This window comes from Cynocephalus volans, chromosome 6, assembly GCF_027409185.1.
Source record: "Cynocephalus volans isolate mCynVol1 chromosome 6, mCynVol1.pri, whole genome shotgun sequence".
Classification (NCBI taxonomy): domain Eukaryota; kingdom Metazoa; phylum Chordata; class Mammalia; order Dermoptera; family Cynocephalidae; genus Cynocephalus; species Cynocephalus volans.
In genome coordinates this window covers 81666827-81691112 of record NC_084465.1, presented here as the reverse complement: position 1 = coordinate 81691112, position 24286 = coordinate 81666827, and the positions used below count along the sequence as shown (strand labels likewise).

General features: G+C 34.6%; 1 protein-coding gene across 23 annotated transcripts in view; it reads right to left on the bottom strand.

The window, feature by feature from the left end:
- Window positions 1–24286, bottom strand: part of HDAC9 (histone deacetylase 9) — an 899944-nt gene that overhangs the window by 632303 nt on the left and 243355 nt on the right. The gene's annotated exons all lie outside the window — the stretch shown is intronic.

The window sequence follows — 24286 nt, the reverse complement described above, 5'->3', positions numbered from 1 at the left end:
GTTTAATCTCATTTGTCTACTCTGCTGCACCTAAAGTTATTGACCAGCCCTTCACAAATTTTAAAGGGAATCCCCTGGGGTCTTGTTAAAATGCATATTTAGATTCTCAGGGGCTTGCAGGGGCCTGAAATTCTGAATTCCTACCAAGCTATTGGCCCATGAACCACCCTCTGAGTAGCAAGGCTATATACTACTCTCTATTTTTTAATTACTTTCTCTTCCTTTTTTACTTCAAAACATACTCCATACTCATTCTCTCCATTTTCTGACTGCCCTTTTACTGTCTCCTTTTTGACATTTTTTCTTCTTCCTGTGCCTAAATTTTTTCTAATATTATACAAATATAATAGTATTGAGTATTATGTGCCAGACTTTATATGGATTATGTTCATTCATCCTCACAAGAATCCATGACAAATTTTTCATTTTTAAAGATGGTAAAATGGTGGTACCATCACGAATACTACACAGCCAATTTGGAGCAGGAATTTGGCCCCAAGCAATCTAACTCAAAGCCTGTGCTCTTAACCTCAGCAATCCTGCCTCACACCAATATTGTTCAAGAAGCCATGGGCAAGTCAGAGATACCAACCTTGCATCCTGAAAATAAGTGGTTGAAAAATGTGAGAAAAAAGGGGAAAGGGCTGCAGAAAGAGGGGTTATGAACTATTATAGGAAATATGACAGACAATGTGGAAGAGCCAATAGATTGCTATTTCAAAATAAACTGCCAATTCATTCGTAATTAAATTTCTGAACCTGAAGATATTTACAAATAGTTGGACTCTGAAAAAAATATTCATGGTAAAGCATTTCACTGCGAAAATCAAATAAACTCTGAGGTAGTCCATATCCTTACAATGCAAGTCATTGAACCAAATAATACAATTTAATGCCTTTATATAAAAATGCAAAAGCAAGATTCTCAGAAATGAGATCAACCACGCACAGAAAGAGGAGACACCTGGCAGCGTCTCCCTTTGTCTGTATTTATGCCTTCCTCAATGCTCAGTCTATTGGCCTTTTCTAATTAATCCTTACAACACTGTGCTTCTGAGGGGCAAATTAGAAGCAGAAAACATCTCCATTTTGTAAATAGGAAGCAGATGCAGTGACTTAGTGATCCTTAACGAATCAATAACAGAACTTCAAAATCAAGCCTAACTTGGATTCCACTGATTTATCTACATAGGATAGTACCAAATGCAAACTTAAAAAAAAGAAAGACAGTGCTTGCTTTCTTAAGAAAATGGACAGCCAGAAGTCTATAAAAATTCTTTTTTTTTTTTTTTTTGCTAATCTAGGCCAAATTCCATGAACGGGCAAAAATGTACCAGTTCTTTCTCCAAGATTAGTATGTTTCTTCTAAAACACAAAATTACCAGACAGAGGTCTTGCCCATTAATCCTCTCAATCAGCTTTAAAAGTATCTGAGATCAGACACCAGGAAGTTACAAAAGATATATACCTCATCTGACATTAAGAAAAAGTAAAGAAGGAAATTATATGAAAATCTACTGTGGCTAAAATAAAAGCCATGGATTAAAGGCTCTGTGAAAAACCACCTTATTAAATCCTATCCTTCCTTAAAAGAGATAAATAGAATAATTATAATTAACGGTTGTAATGACTTTCATAATGTGCTTTTCTTGACATAAACATTCTTTAATCAATCGAAAATGCAGAAATGCTTATTAGTGAGTTTACTGTTTTAATAACCTTTACCAACACAAGTCTAAAACTGGCACCTCTAGGTACTTGAATTAATCTGGGATAAATCTTTCTTCCCCCCATAAATTCAACACTTTTGGTAATAGTCAGGCATAGATTTTTACTAGAAGAAATATATAAACTAAACATAACGATGCATATTTTCTGACCTTTAGAAACCAGAGCCAGAACTCCTACTATTCAGGATTGTTCTACCTTCAATAATGAGACTCATGAATAATTTTTGTTAAGAGATATATGCAGCATGGAAGCAAGTATATAAAATTTTAAATCTCCAATACGATAAGACAATTTCCAATGTAAATAAGTGCTATAAAAACAAAAATTTCACCATTCCTAAGTCAATTTTTGCTGATTTTTTAAAAGAAATGATTGCTTTTACACTTAACATTTGCACTCATAATAATTCTAAGGTATTTAATCAGCATATCCTATACTGACTTATTGCTTTTTTTATGTTTTTGGAATCATAAATCTCCAAATTCCCCATGTTTAGAATCTGTATCATGATTTTGATGACTGGGTCATCCAAGTTACCAAAACACTTGTCTCCAAGTTACCAATATTGATATTTTTGTTAAAAATCAAGATTCTTCTACATACGTACTATAAAGATATATCACTTTCCTTTAACACAGATAAATAGGGAAGCTAGGTTTGCAACATATAAGCATCACAGATTTCTATTCTGTGACAAAAGAATCCTTCAATTTCTGCAATTCTGTAGTGAACTTGAAAATGAGGACTGGAACATGATAAATGCTGAAAGTCCACATGGTCAAGTATGAAGGGCTAGATCATTTGCAGCCTAACAGCTCATTCTGTTCTCCCAGCAACAATTCATAACCAGTGAGGAGAGCTATGACTCCTAGGAGAATTGGAGAATTCGCTGGTGCTCCATTTGCTAACCCCAAGGCGACTACTTAGGAGCAGTGAAAGCAGTAGGTTAGCCAAAGACAAAGACGGTGGCCCATGCTGAGTCAGCACTTGTCCTTGAACCAAGAAATTCCAGAAGGGTGGGGAGCTGGCAAGAAGAGAAGGGAAGAAATAAGGGGGACTGGGAGGAAAACAGCATATCATGTACAGACGGTGGGTCTCCCGAGTGTATCAGTAATATATTGGCTTTCTGCCAAAATGCTTTCTTCTCTCTCTGAAATAAAGGAAATAGTCCATTAAAATGTTTTGTGGACTACGGACAATTTGGAAAATTACACATTTGCAACAGCATCACTCTATGAATTAAAGTTAAGGTCTTTTTCCTTAAACAGAAGTAGTATTAACCGCATATTCAACAGAAATCTAACCCTCAGTCAAATTTTATGCCTATTAAGTCACTTAAAGTGTTTCTAAAATAAGAGAAATGAATATTTCTTTTGGTTTCCCTGGTGTAATATAACTGAATGTAATTATTTACTAAATATACAAAATGAGAATGTTTAAGTTGAAATTGAATTTAAAGGTTTTAAGTTCTTCCTGGAGGAAGAAAATGCTACCCAAACAAGAAATCAACATGCAGAAGACTAGAAGTTTTAAAGGGATAGAAAGCACTGACTCAGGTAACTTCAGGAGAGAGACATGGGTGGGTAAAGGGGGTCTGTCATCGTCGACTTTAACTTACCGTTGTATTGTCTGAGGTTTTTAATGAGCACCTATCATTTTGGCAATTTAATATTTTAGGAGAAGAAAAGCCATTTTTTCTCCTTGCTCGGCTTGACTAGAGAAAGTGGTAAATCCCTCCAGGTTTCAGAAACTTTACTTTTAGTATATTCCTTAAAATACACTATTGTTAACAATTAGAAGATACAGAGACAAAGAACCAGTGAGGGGGGAAAACATTGCTAATTAAAACACTTTCTTACAATTCTCAGAAGAGGAGAAACACCATTCTACCCTAGGTACCAGGATATTTTGGAATGAGCCTAACGAACTGAAAAGTCACCTGTAACTGTGGTGTGTTATAAAATTGATGCTAGGGAAAAATAATAATTCTGCCATTTCTTAAAATGACCTTCAGGTATATAACATAATGCTAATTAGTTTACCCTTTGTGTTTAGCATGAGTTAATCAACCAGTTAAGGGTTATGTAAAAAGAAATGCCCCAGACACTGTGAGAGTAAATACGTATAAAGAAATCATCCAGCCTTGAAAAATAAACACTTACATTGGTACAAAAAGAAATAAAAATGTAGCATGTAATGATTTTGAAATGAGTAGTATTCGGAGTGCGGTGGTAACCAAAGAAAAGGAAGAAATTACTCTTTGAGGAAAGAACATGGAAATCTTCAAAAGGAGATGAGATTAAAGTGGACGTTAGAAGATGTAAAGAATTTATTAGGTTAAAATGACAGTGACAGGAAGGGCATTGGAGAGATGCATAGAAAGGAAAATGACTCTCAATTTTCTCTTTCTTCCATAGCAAATGGGGAGTTTCTGGAGTCTTTTTGGCTAAAGCGCTTTTTAGAAAGTGTAAGAGAAAAGATTAAAGTAAGGAAAAGAAGTCATGAGGTAGATACATGTTTCTAAAACAAGGAAAATAAAGCAAGTAGAAAATGCTAAAAAATATTACCCATCAACACTGAGACTAAATGACTGATGGAATATGAAAGTACAGAGAAAGAACATCAGAATTTCACGTCTGTAAATGAAGAAAATTATGGCATGAAGGAAGTCCACTTGGTGAGAGATAAGATGAGTTTTTTCAGAAATGTTTAAAAGTAATTGAAAATGTAGTAACATATGTAGGGTAGGAGGTTAAGATGGGAGATTAATCTCTAAATTGAAATTATAGTCGAGTCCCAGAAAGCATAAGAACTTTTTAAAAACAGTCTAGAAAGAGAAGAGCAGAGGACCAAGAACACGAAGTTGGGAGGAGAATCCAAGGGCTGAAGACAGTAAGCTGAAGACATGGTCGTGCGGCCATGCTAAGGCAGGAGCGGGCCATGTCAGCAGCGATCTCCACTGGAGAAGAAAATGAGGTGAAGAACATGCTCTTGGGTTGGGTTAGGAAATCACCAAGGAAACCCTGGTAGGTCACTGGAGACAGGGAGCAGGTGCTGGGGATTAGGGCTGCCTGGAGGGTCACTGTACTCTTCTCTCTACTTTTGTGCAATTTTGAAAATTTCCTTAAGTCTTAGAAAAGGTGAGTGAGAGCTGAAGAAATGAGAGTGAGGACACAGAAGAGCAGCAAATGTCCTTCCTCCCTCTCCCCCACCGCCCCAGTTCAAGGAACTAGTACAGGGTGGTCATTAACAGTGCAGGCTTTGGCGAAACACCTTGTGGTTCAAATATTAGCCTTGCCATACATGAGCTGACGTCTTTGGGCAAATCACTTATGTGGGATTTCTTAAATACTGACTATGTGGCAGGCGCTTTACATACATTATTTCATTTAATCTTTTACAACATTCTTATAACATGGCTATTACATCTCAATTTTCCAGTTCAGGATGATTTGTGAGGGTCAGATATTTAAAGTTATTGCTAGTAAATGGAAAAGCCAGGAAGCAAACCTAGGCCCATCAATTGTAGAGTCTGTGCTTGTAACCAGCAAATGATATAGAGCGGGAACAACAGAGGGTATCACATAGCACGTGGCACCCTATGCCAGTATCCTGAGAGGAAGCACCGTACCCAGGACGTAAGTGCCTTCTAGATCTTTGCTTCTATACCTTTTATTTAACACACACCCAACCCACAGCTGTCTTAGAGTTAAAGTAATATGCCTGCAAGAGCCACTTAGGTAACACATGAATTTGCGGGGCTGCAGAGCCACCCCAACTATGAGATGGGGGAGATGGGATTTCAACAAGTAGTCAGCACTTGTAGCAGTTGATGGTTGCCATGCAGAAAAGCGGATCCATATTTACGGATCTTCAATTTTTCAAAAAGTAAATAAAAATGAGGATTTTTATGCCGACAACTAAGTGAAAGTGTTCTAAAACTACTATAGAGGGCAAACAAAATAAAAGTCCTTTGGGCTAGGTCGCAAGCTCTGCGTGACTGGACAAAGGTTCACTTTTACTGTAGTGGTAGGTAGCTAAGGGAGCAATGCTGTTCACATCTCTTGCCATTTCTGGTGATGGAAATAAATGGAATGTCTGGAGGTGGTCCTAAAACAGATTATTTTCCCTAAGAAGTACCTTGTAGCACCTGATGACCCTTCTGTGTTGTATCTAGCTTAACAGATAGCCTTGACTGACTGACTGTTACTGGGAATATGACCAACACTGGTAAAGTGCTTCATACTATTCCATGTGCTTTTCATATAACAGATCTTTTAATAATCCTAAAAGCTGTATGAGGTAGGTGCATTTACTATTCCTATTATACAGAGAAGAAAACTGAATCAGAAAGTTTAAACCACTTGCTCAAGGTTACAAAGCTAGTATGCTTCAGAGCCAGGACTGGAGCCCAGGTAGGCCACCTCCAAGGTCTGAGCCCCTCACTCCTCTGGACATCACCTTCCCAAATTAGAAGCAGGGCAGTTGGGGTTGATGATGCTGTGGAATTTGGCTGTTCTGCCCCCTAGTCCCTCAGAGATGCTGCAAGGGAAATATGTGAGACTTTTATTTTTAGCATCACATGCCAAATTAACTACCTCAGCAGGAAGGAGTCTGATGTGGTAGGTGTAAAATGTCACATATATTGTTTTCCATATCATTTCTGCTTATATCAAAACCAACAATATGTACTTATACGAACGTTTGGCACTATTCCCAAACATGTAAGTGCATATTGTTTTAATGTGCTACTGAAATATTTTAGGCATTCATGATTGGAAGTATGTATGTACTTGGAAATGCACATATATAAAGTCTTCCTGGATGTTTCAACTTTATTTACAGGTTTTTGTTTTGGGGTGTTTTTTTCTTTTTTGTATATTTTAAAAGTCTCAGCAGTTAACTGTATTTGATTAAAAGACAAGTTCGTAACAAAACCATATTAAAGAATACATAAATATACTTATCAAGTTCTTCATGTTCTCATCTGTTCCCATATTTCAGCAGTTTTTCCAAAAGCCAGCCCTCAGAGAGAGAACACTCATTCAAAGATGGATGGTTGCCCTAGCTTTTTACAATCAATGTCAGTTTGCATAAAATAAGAAACACAACATATTAACGTTTTCAAAAGTACTTTTAAATATCCCACTAATCATCAGCAACTGCTTCAATGTAGTCATATTTAACAAACTGAAAACTATTTATACCTTTAAAGAAAAAAAGAAAAAGAGAGGGGAGTTTCTTCTATTCCCTATATCAGTGTTTGTGCTCCCAGCATCAACACATTACTTCCTATTCCTCGAATGCAGGTGACAGAAATTTAGTCGCAAGAACATTTTTGTCTAGATTACAACCGCCTCCTAACTTCTTCCTTATTCACTTTGCCCTCTCCAATCCATTCTCCATAGAGCTACCAGAATGGTCCTTTCAAAAGCTTAATCAGATGATGTCACTTTTTCTTCTGCCCTTTAAAGGCATCATTGCCCATAGAAATAAATCCAAGCTCCCCACAAGGAAGAACAATTCATTCTACAAGTCGCTGAAGAAAGGTCCTCAACTGTCAGGTCCTAAGGATGAATCCCTGAAATCGGAGATTTCATCTGAAACAATTGGGCATTCTTGATGCTTGCAAGGTCCTTAAGTTTGTCTGGGAAGGTAAGACTTCTGAGAACACATTTGCGTTTCAAATAAAAACACATGTGCTGCCCTCTAGAGGCTACCAGGAATAATGAATCAACCCGAAAATACCAAAAAGGAAAAAGTATAAAAAGGGCAGGGTGTCTTATGTTTACCTCCACTGTTTCTCTGCCCTAACATATGACATTTAGTGACGGACTTTAAATTTAAGAAGTAAATTAACATAATAGAGAAGAAATTCTAAATTTGATGCAAGTAATAACTGAAAACAAAATTCTTGATTTTTTTTTCTTTTTTAGTTTTTTACATACATTTTTAAACAACTTTATTGAGGTATATTTATATACCATAAATTTAGCCATTTTAAGAGTACAAGTCAATGATTTTAAGGCACATTTAAACTAGGTTGTGCAACTATCATTATAATCCAGTTTTAGAACATTTCAATCACACCCAATAAGATCCCTCCTGCCAATTTACAGTTTAATTAATACCCATTCCCGCCCCAGTTCCTGGAAATCACGAATCTACTTCGTACCTCTAAAGATATGTCTCTTATTTCATTTTTGAAATACAGAAGTCTGGAATCAAACACTCCATAATACAACTATCAAGACAATTCTTCCTTCTGTAGTGCTTCTCCTCCAAAATGCTCTGCCTTGATCCACGTTATGAAACAGGGGTTAAATCCCTTACCAAACCAAACTTTTGGGGGAAGTAACTATAAGTGTCTAATTCCCAATGTCTCACACATTGTATATTGAACCTTCCACAGATTTGAGGGTGATGTTAAATCTGTCTCTAATGTCTCTGTGAAAATTAGCCGTGGGTATACTTTCCACGTACAGATCAACAGTCCATTTCAAAATAAGGTTTCACATCGCAAGGTTTTATAAAGGATTCATGCTTTAAATATTTGCCTTGAGTGGTTATAAGCAACTCACTTTTTACTGAATATTTTTTTTAAAAATCCTAAATGATTCCCTTCTTTACTAATGAGCTTTTTAAAAAGTTTTCATTTTGAATCTTGCAAGAACATTTTAGTCCTGGTGGTGTGACACAAATCCTATGCTGAAAATGAAGATCCCCTCAAGAACCTAGATTCTCATGAGGTTAAGACCAGGGGCTCTAAAACATCCTTTGGGGTAAAAATCCAGCTCTGGAATTTACTGTGTTATCCTGGACAGGGTACTTGATTTCTCTAGACCTCAGTTTCCTCCTGGAGAAATGGAGATAAAAAGAGTCTTTATTCTGCGTGTAAAAGTTCCGAGAAGTGTGCTTGGAACATAGTTCATAGTGACTGTCTGCAATCAATATTACCTGAAAGTTACTTTACCAAGGATAATTATCATCATATCTATTAAAAAAAAAAAGGAATGGATCTGTGATTGGTAGTAGAAAAAGGACTGACAATAAGCAGACTGAGGATTTTTAATCATCAATTTACAATTATTTGTATCCCATGCTTGTGGAACTTCAAGACTGGCAGTGGTTTCAGTTTAATTCCAAGCCTAAGGACCAAATCAGGAAGAATTCAAATGCCGGTTTCAAAGAAGATAACAAGTCACATTAGAGCTATGTACCACAAATGTGCTGACCCTCTAAAGCTTTTTGTATTGTCTGTTTTGGGTCCTTCTTAAGAGTATTTCCCTCACTGCATCCAAATGGTGAACTGCCTGCTTCACAGATATCAGATTATGGGATCAAGGAAAGGGCAAAGTGGAACAAATTTGGGTTTGGATAAGTCAAATAAAACAAATCAAACTAAACAAGAAAGCAAAGATGGATATTAATAGTTTGATTTTTAGGTTTCTTCTTTTCATAAGCAACCTATGCTTTAAAGCATTATTAACTTAGGAACAGTGTGTCTCTTTGTGAATCAAAACCAGTGGAGAATCAAACCACTATAATTAATGTAACAAGGCCTGCTGACTCACCTCCACTAAAGCAGTCTCTGAAAGCCCAAATCTGCACATTAATTGCAATTAATGCTTCTCTCCTCTTTCAAGCACCATGGAGCAGAGTTTTATAAACAGCAAAGTGTGTTAATTTAAACAAAATATAAGAAACCATTTTTTTTCTAGGTGGTAAAGCTCGGTCTGCATATTTTCATTATTACATAATGCTTACCTTTAGCCCATAAACTACAAGGTCACAGTAGGGTCACAATCAAGTGGCAAATGTAATAAATGAAAAGAAAAGTAACTAGAGACTATATTTAAGATGACTTTTTCCCTAGCTAGGTAAATGAATGTTCTTTTAGCATAGTCTATTCAGTAGGTCTGGTTTAGAATAGGTTTTCTATTGCCCTGTATTATAATAAAATTTCGTTTAAAATTTAGTTTTAGTACTTTCTCCCCCTTAAAACACACAGTCCAGAATTTTTTATGTCCTAAATGGTGAGATTTAACTTAAAGACTAAAGCCATCCTTGGCTTAGAATGTGGTTATGCTAATATTTAAAATAAGAGAATGTGAAACAGGTTACTATTCAGATTGTGAAGATAACACTAAAATAAACAAAGAACAAAATAAAAAGATTAAGTCCAGGCTCTTTGTGTTTCTAAAAAATCTTATCCCTTACACCAGGTGGCAGTAATCTAATACCAAAAGTTTATAATTTTAAAAAGTTGTGTATCTGCTACTTCACTATAAAACACAAAGGTGCAAAGTCTGCTTAGGCAGAAAATAGCTTGAGATCTTTCTAATCCAAATGTGTTAGTCAAAGTGGTAACACAGGCCAGTCATTCGGCTGTGCTTTTCATTTATACGCTGTTGATACCCAAGATACAGTAAATAATGTCATCAGTTTCCTTCAATTTCCTCATAAAGGATTCATTTGCACTCGGGGAATAAAAAGGTTGCGACAGTAGCTTTAGGATCACTCAGCAGCAAGTATCGGCATTAATAACCTCAGAGGCTCAGAGGGAGGGAAAAAAAGTCATTTACTTAACATTCTTTAATTCATTGTGGTATAACAAGACTATGTCATCATTTAGGGCTGAAAAGCCCAGTTGTTTTGCTCACAAGAAAGGTTTTTCATAACCTACGCATTTTTGTGACACTTGTAGTTATGAGATCTTATGCCACCTTTAAACATGGTATCCCCCTGCTGAAAGCTCTCAAACGGCCTTCAGAGGGAAACACACAAAAAAATCCCAATATTACTTTACTCCTGAGACATCAAATAGCCCAGGTCTTATTGTATAAAGAAGTTTCTTTGTACAATAGTTAGTGCTGAAGAAAATAACATTTGTATGCCCAGATCGTAACGTAGGGTCATGTACAGCTAATTAAGCATTCTTCCTTCGGTCTGATTACATAAAGAGTTGGTTTTGTAATATAATAGCACACGAAGGTCAGTATGGTTATGAGAGAAACCTTAGATGCTATGACAAATCCAATAACTATCAAGGTATTTGTTCATAAAAGTAAAGCATTTCTCAAAATATTTTGCTGATTTGTTAAGGTACTGGAAGATATTTTGCTAGCTGCAGGGCTGACCTTCTGTGAGCCCTCATATAGTGAGGCTGTCAACAGATTTTCTTAGAAGATTTGTATTTTAAAGTAAGGCAGAGACCAAAATAAAAGACATAAAGTTGAGACACACAAGTATCTAAACCAAAGGGAAAATAAGACAAAGATCAGCTCCTCATTTGTACACCATCTTCAACACCAGCCCGGGGTCTGCAACACTGAACACTGACGTGCTTTCCATATGGTATTTTAAAATCCTGTGTCAGGTCATTTTCCCTCAATCTAGGATGCTAACCATCTTAAAAAGAAAAAAAAAAAAAAGACTTTACTTTCACCTTTATGTCCCCTTTGCATAAACAGGGTGATTCACATCTCTCGCAAGGCCAGGAATCTGAAATGATTTTATGGAAAGTTTAAAGGTACCTGAAGCTCCTGCAGCAAACATAAGACTGCACTGCCCTCCAGAGGTAAGTCCTTGGCAAATACTTTTAATCAATTAATGATAGGAGGACTAGGAACTGTGCTGCAGTAATCCTCATTGCGATTTCAGTTCTAAATTTTTTTAAATATATGTCTAAAAATCAGTGGCAACCTGTTATTTTCCTCTAAGCAGAATATTACATTGTCTTGGCTCTTCCATCTTACCTCATTTCCTTTTGTCCTGTTCAGGAGCAATATATGCTACAGCTTTTGCTAAATATCAAATATTAATTTTTTTTTTTTCTTTTTGGTTGGAGGGGCTATTTTACTCATGTACATCTTTGAGAGAAACCAGACTAAATAGATAGCTTAAGGAAACCTCCACAAAGCTGAGGCTCCTCAGAGAAGACTTATGGGCACACAAAGGAACAGTTAAGAAACTGAATATTTTACTGTCTAATTATATTGTCATCACTTAACTGAAACTTGAAAGGTGCCCACAGCTATTGTCGAAAAATATATAAATTCATTTTGAACTTTTTTCTTCTGAGCTTTTGTTCTCCATAGCTATGTAATCTAGTTCTGTCTCACACACCACTTCAAATAGGGGACAATTTTGTGAACTGTCACATTTTATGTATTCATTATCAGTTCCAAATTTTCAAGATTTAAGACAAAGCTAATAAGTACTTAATAAAATTATAATAACCTATGTGCCTGTGTGAGTGATTCAAAACACGTTAATGAAAAGTATTTACCTGGGAAAGCCAAATTTTTTCTAACTAATATTTATGTAGGGCTTTGCAAATATTAATTCATTTAATTACCATAACACCTATGAGAGAGATACTATTATTATCATCCATCTTTTTAACAAGTGAGACACAGAGAGGTTAACTCAAAATAATACAGCTGGGATGAGATGGAGCTGAGAGTCAAGCTCAAACAGCTCAGCTTCAGAGTACTGGTTCTTAAACTTCTGACTTTAACTTAAACGGTAACTCAAATATAAAGATACTCCCACTCACACATATATCATAAAAAGCATTAACAAGATTTAAAATAGAGCTAATACTTTTAAAGCAGGTTTTTTTGTTGTTGTTTTTGTTTTTACAATCCATCACACATAGAAAGCTTTTAAAAATATTAAATATGCCAAAGAGAAAAAATAAAGTAAAATAAAAATAAAAATACTAAAGCCCTGATAGATCAAAATGCTGGAATGCAGAATGAAATTGTAAAACAATTTTTTGTCATGACCTGAAAATATTTTCTAAGTCATTAATCTTTTGGAGGAAAAACAAAGAAATATTAAAACAATATGGAAGAATATTAACTATCTTCTTCTAATAATTAAAATAAATTATATAAATAAATCAACCCTTGAGGTCAAAGTTTATCAAAAGTATACATTTTATCTTGTAAACATCCAGCAACTGTTAACTTTTTTTGAAATAAATAATTGTGATTATGTTTCCTGCAATAAGAAATAAAAGCAGAAAAAATATATTATTTATAGCTAACTACTAACTTCATCAAGAAAAAAAGAAAATTAATAGGAGACTTTAAATTCAATCACAGTGGCACCAGCGCAAACCTATAGTCATTTAACTCAGACAGGGATTATTAAATGTACTTCAGGTTGCACTTAGAAAACAATGTTCTTGCACCAAGCATGGGCCGGCCAGCAACCCAGCGGCCAGGTTCAGAAACAAGAAGGCCCCTGGGAAAGCAGCTCGGTAACTACAAAGCAAACTCAGTCAATGCCCAGTGTCGTTATGCGGATTAGACGGGGGTCACAGCTTCATGGCAGCACCTGCGCAGCTATGACATAAGCTTATATCTGACATAAATCATATCCCCTATGTTTTGAAAGCAAATAATAAAAAAGTTGTTCCATGTCTCTTGACCTTTACTTCTGGGAAATGTGGATTTTTCCCTTAGAGCTACGGAATGTACTAACCATCCCCAGTGGGACAGACTTAGAAACCCCCATCACAGAACACATGTATAAATATCCACCTTCTCACTTTCAAAGTCTTCTGCATCTTAAGTATCACTAAATTATTATTATTTTTTAGGTAGCTTAAAGAGAGAAGGAAAGGGAGAGTGAGAAGAAAACACAAAAAAGATACCTGAAGGAAGAAATTAAAATACCAACCAATATTGATGAAGACACAATTGACCAGCTAGCAATTAAGGGAAATCAGGTGGACATTGCCACTGAGTTGGTAAATGCTGCTTTGCACAATTTCCAGTAAACATGTAGCTCCTGAATTCATTTTTTCATGGAATCCAATTACTCAAAATTACTGCCTTCCAAAAAAAGGGCTTTTCAAAACTTGGCATTAACATAACTTGAGATTCAATAAAATGATGTTGCCTGAACTTAACTGAATTTGTAAGAAACACGAAGTGGCTAATTACCCTCAAATCACTGAGTTATACAAATGTACAATAATTCTGACCACCCATAAATCCAATTTGATATGAAGGCAAATTGCAGAATAAATGATAGTACTGGGGGGTGGGGAGGAGAACCCTAGAAACCTATTGAATTAGCATTACCACACTTCTATAATAATACCACAACTAATAATGAATGATGACCAGAGCTGGCACATAAGGAAGCATTCTATCAGTAAGTAGAGTACCTCCTAATACTGAGGTAATGCCTAGTCTTCACACATATCCCAATGCTCTAACTTCTAAAGGGAAAAGCAAAGTAAATATACTGAGTACTAATACCGAATAGCTACTTAATTACTTGAGTAAGGGGTCTTTAAAGAAACCCTTTATTCTAAAAATTCTATACAGAAAGATATATTTTACTTTCTGCATAGTGATATTCCTGTTGGTACAAAAAGTGAAACCCAACTATAGAATTTTGGTCAGAAACTTTGTTATGAGAAGTACGTTTAATACAGATGATATTAGGTAACTACCAAGACATCATATATAAAAATTTAATACTGTGAGAATTATATACTTACTAACATAAAAAATAACAGATGTGTCCCCCAATTGAATGTTAAATATTTAAACATTTATTGAGTCCCTGCTATGTGCTAGGCACTGGAGATAAAGCAGTGAACATAAACAAAGCCACTATTCTTGAATACTTACATTATATTAGGGAGATATAAAAAAATAAAGAAAACCATATAGGATGGTAGCTGTTGATCACTGCTACAGAGAAAAAATAAGCCAGCAAGGAGGAGGGGCAGTATCTTTGCATGTGCATGAATGCTCTCGTACCTAAGGTCATCTGGTAAGGTGTCTCTAATAAGGTGGGGAGAGCTGTGTAGCTTATCCAGGGGAAGACAGTTCCAAGCAGAAGGAACAGCAAACGCAAAGGTTCTTGAACACGTAAGGCATAGTGTGCAGTGCTTTGTAGGCCTTGGTAAAGACTTTCAGTTTTTCAGTTTTACTCTGAATGAGAGGGAAGCCATTACAAAGCCACAGTGAGAAACGCATGTTCTAATCTTGGGGGGAAATTAACGTATTCAAGCTATAGCAATAGCTTATATAGCATAGAAGCAAGAACTTGGACTTGAAGACAGACATTTCTGGGTTAAAACAATTTCTTTTCTTCAGCATCATAGCTGTAAGACCCTGTCTCAATCACTGTGTTTCTCAGCCTTCATTTAAATGGTCACAATACCCAAATTGCAGTACTATTGCAAAGATTAAATAATACAAGCAATACCTAGCACAGCACCTAGATTACAGTAAGTGCTTAATAAATAGTAGCTGTCATTTTAACAGTGTTGCAGGAAACTGGAAAATGTGAGCTTAGGCAGGAAACACAGAAATTTTAAAATGGGCTAAAAAGTAAGTAGAGGGAGAAAATTTGTGTTAGGATAGGCTTTGAATCCTGGAAGATGTTAAGGGGCTTTTGACCTCTAAATAAATCTCCAAAAGATGCCAGTAAGAATCATAGCTCAGAACAATACATGTGTGATTTTATAACGACATCTTGGTATACAATACAAATACCTAATTGGGATAATTAAATTATGACCCCCACAGCATGATAGATTACTAAAAATAATGGTATTGCTCAGTAAAAATTAAGCTAAGCATTTCTTAGGGCATATCCAACTGAGCCTTCCTCAAAACCTGTGATTAAGGTATTAAATTCATTTTAAAAATGAGAAATTGAAATTCAGAGAGTAAGACATGTACAAAAATCACACACCTAGTAAATGTGCTCAGATCAGGTCCAGAGTAAGTGCTCAATAGGTGTTAATAAAGACGTTTCTTAAATGAACATGAATCCTTAATCCAAATCTCACCTCTTAATTGCTGATATTGCTTCTACAATTCATTAAATCAGATAAATATTTCCCAAATTCTCCTGATCTTAAGAATCACCTGGGTGTTTGCGTTTTTGCTGTGTCCAAATGCAGGACTCAGAATCTTCTGTAGAGCAGCTTAGAAATTGATATTTTTAACAAGTAACCCAGGAGATTTGTGTGATGAAGGGATTTTGAGAAACAGTGGATAGTTACTGCAAACGCCTCTTTCAACTCTACGATTGCTACCTACCTCTTCTGTCTTTTGAAAAGAGTAAGCAAGAACATATGGCCCTTTCACCCCTTTACCTGTTTCAAAACGCAATATTTACCTTCCCACTTTGCAAAGACAGAGGTCCCTGAAATACAGATTTTAAAAAGGTTGCAGTGTATCACCTTTGTTTAAGATCGCTTTGCTTATTTCAACTGAATGGGAATGAACACAATTTACATGGGAATTGTCTGTAGTTTTGTTTTTCCATCACTGGCTACAAAGCCAAGCAAACGTCTAAGGAAGGATGTTCTAGTACTAGAAGTTTCTACACAGACTCATTATGAAAAGCACCCCCTCCTGAACATCCCCAGGAAGTCATGATAGGTTCTCATGGTTTCCAGAAAGTTTACTTCGTATTTTCTTTCTTGGTAACACAACTAAGAGTGTTGCTGATATAGTTCTTATTTTTCTTCACTGTCTGGTAAAATCGAAAAAAAAGTTTTCATTTAAAAAGTTTTTAATATGTTTTAAAAATACACATAGCTGTATATTCAGGCAATTGTTGAGTGGTGCATATTTGGCAGTGCTGGTAACTAGGACCGGATGATGTCATACTAATATAGGAAATTATCATACTTTTTAACAAAGTTTTGTGTTTCAAAAAGAAGTGCTGTAAAAAAATTCATTCAGTGTGGTACGGAGAACAAACCAGAACAATTTTTAAACTCCCATCCCATGGTATGATGTAAAGAAATTGACGGATAAGTATCATATTTTTGTGCCACCAGACTCTCCTATGAATGCTACACCCGTGAATTAAGAAAGACTGGGAAGAACATTTTAGACTTAAGAAACAAAGTGGAGTGGTAGACTGACTATTCTACTCTGCTCAGACCAAGAAAAACAACCTGTACTCTCATCCTCTGGCTCCCAAGCAAACAAGGGAAAACTTACACCTTCTCTTGCTATGAGATTTCAGAGAATATCAACTGATGAGAGTCATAAATAAAACATGTCAATATTTCAGTTCCATTGACCATGATCTTATCAGAAAGCAAAAATATCCTAAACATTTTCAGATAGGATAAAGATTCTGAGAATATATTTACTAAAAATACTATTTCCTGGTCAGATGACTGTTTTTCTTTTAATGACAACAAAAGAAAAATGTGAAAACTGTGACTCAGCTCTTCAACCTAAAACAAATGGTTCTCAGGAAATATTCACACTCATATTTTAATTCAACCAAAATAAAAGGAATAAAAGAAAGTCATCCATTAGATGTTGAGACATCCAACAAAAGAAAAACTACAAAGGCCGAAATAGCATGTGACAATTTTTGATATTTAAATTACCCAAATTCTCTTATAAAGAAATAGTCATAAAGATATAAGGACAGTGCGTGATCCTTGTTTCAAAGCATTGTCAAATTAAACGTACTTTGAAATCATCTAGTTCTATTTATTTGCAACATCAATCTATCAAGTTCAAAGGTTTTATAATTCATAAAACATTTTTAAAATGGAAACATTTTGTTTTCTTTTTTTGTAGCACAATTACTAATGTATTAAGAGGGATAAAAAACTTTCTTCATTATGGGCCAGAACATAACTGTTCTATAGAAAATGATTTGTAATTAATCCAATTACATTTAGCATTCAAAAATCTAGAACGTCTTTTCTATGCATGTTAAATTAAAATCAGTCTACTTTAGTCTCTCTAGGAAAAACTTGAGAAAAATGAGTTGCTGAAAACTTAAAATATCTACCTTTAAATTCATGTGGTTGCTGCTGTGTTTTGGATCTTAAGTATTACTATACATGAGACTTCATGAAGAGAAACAGAAACAAGTACTGGGAAAAAATTCAACTCTAATTCATGCCAGGAGCCAGCAGGGGGAGTAAAATCCCAAAAATATAGGTTAAAAAAAGAAAAATGCTGAATGAAGGTAACAGCCAGCACCAACCTAGGGAAAAAAGGAGAATCAGTAACCCAATCAAACAAGGGGTAATAATCATACTCTCTGGGGCCTTGGCTCAAGGAGATAAAATGAACTGTATTTCTACCTTATCCATCTTGTAAAAACAAATTCACCTCTTTCTGTGTATGCTCCAGGGATCATAATAAGCTAACAGGACATTTCTTCATCAGTCTACTTATACCTTAAAAAATTGTCATCTTTTTTTTTTTCTGATGACTAAAAAAGAGAACAAACTGTCCTACTAGAAGACAACCATGTATTTTTATTAAACAGTTTATTAACAATCCTTTGAATTCCACTGTATGGTTGGCTAGAAGAATTGTGATTCCTGTTCTTAATCAGACATTTGTTCTAGTTCATGAGAGAGAATGGCACTTAACATGATCTGCACGAATTAACAACTATAGAAACCAAAAGGAGAAATAAATTTCTGAAAGTTTCAATAAAGAAGACAGGAAACATTTTCAACAATAGACTAAAATACATTCCATGTTCATAATGTTTCGTAACTAGACATGTATAATGTCTATTATACATACAGATAAAGCATTACCTAGAAGAAAGGAAATTCTGGCCTTTGGAAATACAATACCCCTTTCGGGTCATAGAAATACCAATGTATCTAATTAAAGCACTACCTGTCAAACCTCTCAGGAGCACCTACTACCATCTGACAGGTGTTTGCTGGCTGGTTATTTCACTAAGGGAGTGAAGGGCTATAAACTTCATCCTCTATTATTTCCATTAAGATGTGAGGCCATGAGATTTTAGCAGAGAGCCTAGATCATACAAATCCTGCTTACACAAACTCTCTGTGGAACGACCTTACTGATTACCCTTTAATAGAAGATTTGTTCATCAAAGACCATAGCTCCTTACAGACTTTACTTATCAACCCTTAGAAGTTGGTGAGAGAATTTTTTTTAAGTGTTAAAAAGAGAAAGAGTTTTGCTAGAAAATCAACTGTGCAGTTAACACTGAATTTGATAAACAGTACATTCCCAGTAACAGCCACCAAAATTCCAAGTTAAATCTGTGCCCTTGGAAAAATGCCAGAATGCCACAGCACATTTGCACTTTGAATAAACTGAAAATTTTTAACTCCTATTTTTTTCTGCCAAAACAAAGGCTAAAAATATGTGGACTCTACTTTCTCTGAAAACTTTACAATAGTAATTTTGGATGCAATGAAAAATGTTCTTAAGACTAATAAAATGGTAGATTAATTTAACTTGCCATTTTAGTATTAATACTACCTGAACTATTTCTGGTGGCCATACGTGTATACAAATACTCTGAAATAATCACTATCAGGACCTGTCTTTGAAATCAGATAACTTTATAAAAATTATTTCTTTGCTATTTGACCAATATCTTTAACCTCTCAGTTTTTTCATCTGTCAAATGGGGATATTAATACCTCATAAGTTTGCTGGAAGGAGTCAATGATATAATATTCGTAAAGTGCTTAATCTTGTCCCTATCACATAGTAAGTAATCAATAAATGATACTTCTACTGTGATATCCTAGTAGACATTTACACCTATTAGGTTTAAGATACTAATCTTGGCATTTGAAAAAGGAACATAATTTTTTTAAAAAGCATTTCCAGCATTCACTTATAACCCTAAAATGAACTGATTTTGCACATTATATATAATGAAAGAACTCTGCAAAGAAACTATTTTCTGTCAAATATACAACTTCCCCCAAATAATTACTTATTAAGTCCCTACTAAACAATATTCCTATTAAATTGCTCACTACAGAAGAAATTCTAGAGAAGGCAGATAAAACTTGGTAACGACCCAATACACTTGGGCTACTGAAAAAATAAAGGTTGCGCCAAACTATTTCTAGCCTATACTAGACTACTTATTGCTTTAGTGGGCACCCTATAACAAATATCATCTGTTCTTACTCTTTGATAAAATAATACTATGAAATAATAAAATAAATAAATATATATATGTATATGTGTATGTGTGTGTGTATATATATATCTATATATATACGTGAATTTACTGGGGAAATATTTTTTTCTTGAGGAAACGAAGTTTAATACAGATAGAATCTATGTCAAATGGTTGTTCTTTTACAGAATCCAAAAAAAGTAGAGAAAGCAAAAGAGCCTTCTAGTTAAAACCAAGGTAGAAGTTTATTTCTGTTTTATATTTTGCTATCTTTTTAAAAGACTATGTTTTAACCACAGTCTATATTTTTAAATATGAAAATACAAATTTGGATTTTAGTTTTAATTTTGATGTAAGGAATAGATCCTTCTCCTTGTTATCAATATTCTGCAGAGACACAACAGAGCTGCCATTACACAGGCAACTTTTCTGTAGATAATCTGAACGCTACAATGATGCAAAGTGTGCCTAATATTGCCTTCATTAAATAACGTCCAATATACTATAATTGCATGTTAAGAATTTATACACTATAAATTCCCTAGGAAGTATTAAATAGCAAGATACTAATTACCTCCCTTGCCAAAAGTTCATAAGAGTTGAAGTATTTACTATTAAGTAGCTTCTATCCACCACCTAAGGGAATTGCTGAAATGTTTCCCAAAGGAAATTTCAGTGACCTAAGCATTAAAAAACTGATGAGTAAGATACCATAGAGAAATGTTAAAATCCCATGCTGCTGAGTTTGTTTGGTTAAACAGCTCAGCTTTTATCAAGAAAGATGGGATTAAATGTGCATCTTACTTTACAGGATGAGATTTTATGCAAGTAAGGTATGGAGAGAATCCAAATCACAAATAAATTATAGTGAACTTCCATTCTCAGAAGAACTTTTTGAGCACCACATTAAGTATCATTAAAATCTCTCCCAAGAAACTTTACCTAACTGACTATATTAATAGTTACCCAACTGTCTGTCTTTCAAGATATATGATATTTTTTCCTCATTCAGTAGATCCACTTAACTGTTTGCTTGTATATAACATAAATATTTAGCTTAACAAAAATAGAAATGGAATCTAATATCAGTGGACATGGATTTACAAATGAGATTGTTTCATGTGATTTTTAATATTAAAATAATGATGATAAGAAATAATAATTTATCGAGGGCTTGCTGTGTGTTTACTCAGTGCTTTATAGTGTTGTCATTTAAATCTCTCAACAACCCTAAAAGTAGGCATGATTATAATTCTAATTTTATAGATGAGTGAATTGAGACATAGAGGTAAAGTAACTAGCTTTCTTAGTGAAAAAGAGGAAAATAAGCATTTAAAACATTATTCTAATGATATAAAAATTATTGTTAGTCAGAAACTTCCATTTCCTGTCAAGATGGTATGATGGACCAGATGTACTCTCCGACCTGAAACAATTGAAGATATGGACAAAATAGCTGAAGCAAAGGTTATAAGACACTGGACATCCGACAACAAAAATAGTAATCCCTGTGACATGTGAAAATACAAGGTAGGGCCAAGGACTGTTTCAGCTTAATGCCTTGAAAGATGTTTCAGTGATGGCACAGAAAGAAAAAAAACCAGGAAGAACTCAGCAGACTCAAAGAGTTGAAGACACAGAGCTGAAAGTCTGAGGACAGGAATGTGTTCAGAGGAGAGAGTACCTAAGAGAAGAGAGGAGCACCAAGCAACAGAGAGAATTCTAGACCTATACAGAAGTACTTCCCTTGAATGATCAGCAGAGAACTCATCAGTATTTGTGTATAAGGAAATTAACTGAACCCAGAAAAGAATAACCATAAAAGATTAGAGGTATTAATGTCTGACCGTCACAGATGACAGATCACCATTTCTAAGTAGTGCCTGTTTTCACCAACCAAAGAGGAAAAGCTCCTGATAACTTCAATAAACTTAAGGGGCTTCCTTCAGCAGTGAGAAATAATAATCCCTAAACAGCACTACTCTTGTCGTGCCTAACTAGAACCAAAAGAATAAAACTGTTTTCAAATAACTGTGTCCCTGTATAAGGCGGAAAAAATATTCATAGGAGTACAAAAAAAAAAAAAAAAAAATCAGCACCCGAGAAGGCAAAGTTTGCGTTATTTGGCATATGATAAAAAATTACCAAGCATGCAAAAGAAAAACTATAAAAACAGTTATGTAACTGTATCCCATATGTTCAAAAAATTAAAACATGACATGAAAGATATTAGAAAGAATCAAATGAAAGTCCTAGAGATGGAAACTATATGTTAGATGAAAAATACTTCAGATAAGATGTTGCATATTAGATGTTGCAGGGGGAAAAAAAGATTAGTGGACTTGAAGGCATAGCAACAGAAACTACCAGTATGATACACACAGAGAGAAAAAATTGAAAAGAATTTTTAAAAGGAGAGAGCATTCTCAATATGTAGAATTATTTCAAGTGCTCTAAAAAATACATGTGTTTAAATTTAAAATTTAATAAGAGAGCATTCTCAATATGTGGGACCATTTCAAATGGTCTAAAATACATGTGTTTGAAGCCTCCAAAGGGTGGAAGGTATCTGAGGAAAATAATGGTCAAAATCTTTCCAAATTTTGATGGAAACTATAAACCCACATATCCAATAAGCTCAACAAACACCAAGCACCAGGCAAGCAATCAAATTGCTCCAAAAGAGTCACGGGGGTGAGGAGAATCTTAAAAGCAGCCAGAGGTGGAAAAACACACACTTTAGTTATAGAGGAGCAAAGATAACAATGCTAGCATAAAAACATTGTAACCAAGAAGCTACCGGAACAACCTCTTTAAAATATTGAAAGAAAAAAATGTCAACTTGGAATTCTATACCAAGCCAAAATATCTTTAAAAACTGAACTAGACTTCCTCAGTCACAGCTACTTGATTTCTACCGAAACATAGATGAGATTTTTCCATCTTTTTCAAGTTTCAGAAAGAGAGATGGTTTTATAAATGTGCATCTTCTTTCTTGAATGTAAAGGCACATGCCTACATACTTCCTAAACGGACCCCTTCAAACACAGTCAATAATGAAATCTTTTTATTATGGCTACTAAGCTTTCTACCCAATGGTAGTAAAGTCCATTATGGAACATATACACTCCTCAAGTCTTAACACTGTTACAAGACAATCAGACCAGCCAAAGCATAAGCAAGTGCCCTTGTGAGGAAAGGTGGATCAAGGAACTAAGAATTCACATTATTATAACATTAAAACCCAAATATAATATAGTTATTCATTACATCTCTACGAAGTTACTCTGTAAAAATAAATTCCCCTTACTGAAGAATTTTTTGAAAGTGTTATACAGGAGTATTAAAAAATAAGCTGCTTTTTAAACCTATATCATGGAACCATGCAGTCAACTTAGCTAGAAAAATAATCACCTTACTCAAGTTATTTAACAGAGACTAACTCAAACTGCTAAAGTGTATTTTGGAGATTCTTTTATCCAACTGCAGTAGAACTGCCTCTGCACAGCTGACAGGAAGAAATGAAGGTTTTCCTCTGCTATAAATAAAATACAGAAGTATAAGAAGAGGGGGCATTTGAAAGTTGGTTGATTTGCTGTTCCTCTTCTAAAAGTTACTAAAATTATGTGAAAGTAACTCATATAATTAGTTATTCACAAATTTCTCTAAGTGATTGGAGATCTTTGGAAAATAATCTTATTCTGTCACTATTTCTGAAATAAATTCTATGCTCACATATTACAAAATAACACCATTGGAGAAAAGCTAACAAAAGCATTAAGAGAATACATTTCTAGGCACATGCAGAGCTCATTTTACTTTAATTATACAGTTCTTTAATTTGGTAATTATAAAATATCCCCTGGAAAAATTAGTTTTAGTTACAAATTTAGGCATGTAAATTTCACACAGCCACTATTTTTTCTGACACTCTGTCAGAATGTCACTGTTTTTAAATAATGATGGTACATGGTATGACACCACTACTTTTTAGAGAAATGCCTCCATGAGAACTAAATGTCCAGCTGGCTTCCTCAAAAGAAAATAGATGAGTAATAAGTATTGGCAATAGTTTGCCATCTTATAAAATATAAAATTAACATAATAAAATATTATAATAAAATATCCTTACCTTGGAAAGTGACTTTTTAGAAATACTTAACATAAGATTAAACTAGCAATAATAATTAAATCTCACCCAAATGGCTAGGATTGCAACCAAATTTCTATAAGTTTTATTTCTTAAAATATAGAGAAAATTTTACATGTATTCATAGTGAAAAGTACCTATGTTAAAATGAACATATTGTTGTTTACAACATAGAGGACAATATAACAATAGTTCTCTCTTTACAGAATTCATTGCGCAGTGGCTTGTTTGCTTATCTGTACTTATACATGTGTACTTCATTTGGGTCAGTGTTTGAATGTGAAAACATGAGAAGTAAAAAGTGAGGTTAGAATATAAAAAAATGATAACCAGATCTAGGCAACATCTCATGGAGGAGATAAAATGAGGTTAGGCCAAATGCCTATAATAATAATACTAACAATTGCAATAATGATCATAGCTATTTGATCTGATACAAGATGTGTTATGTGCTATTATTGTGTC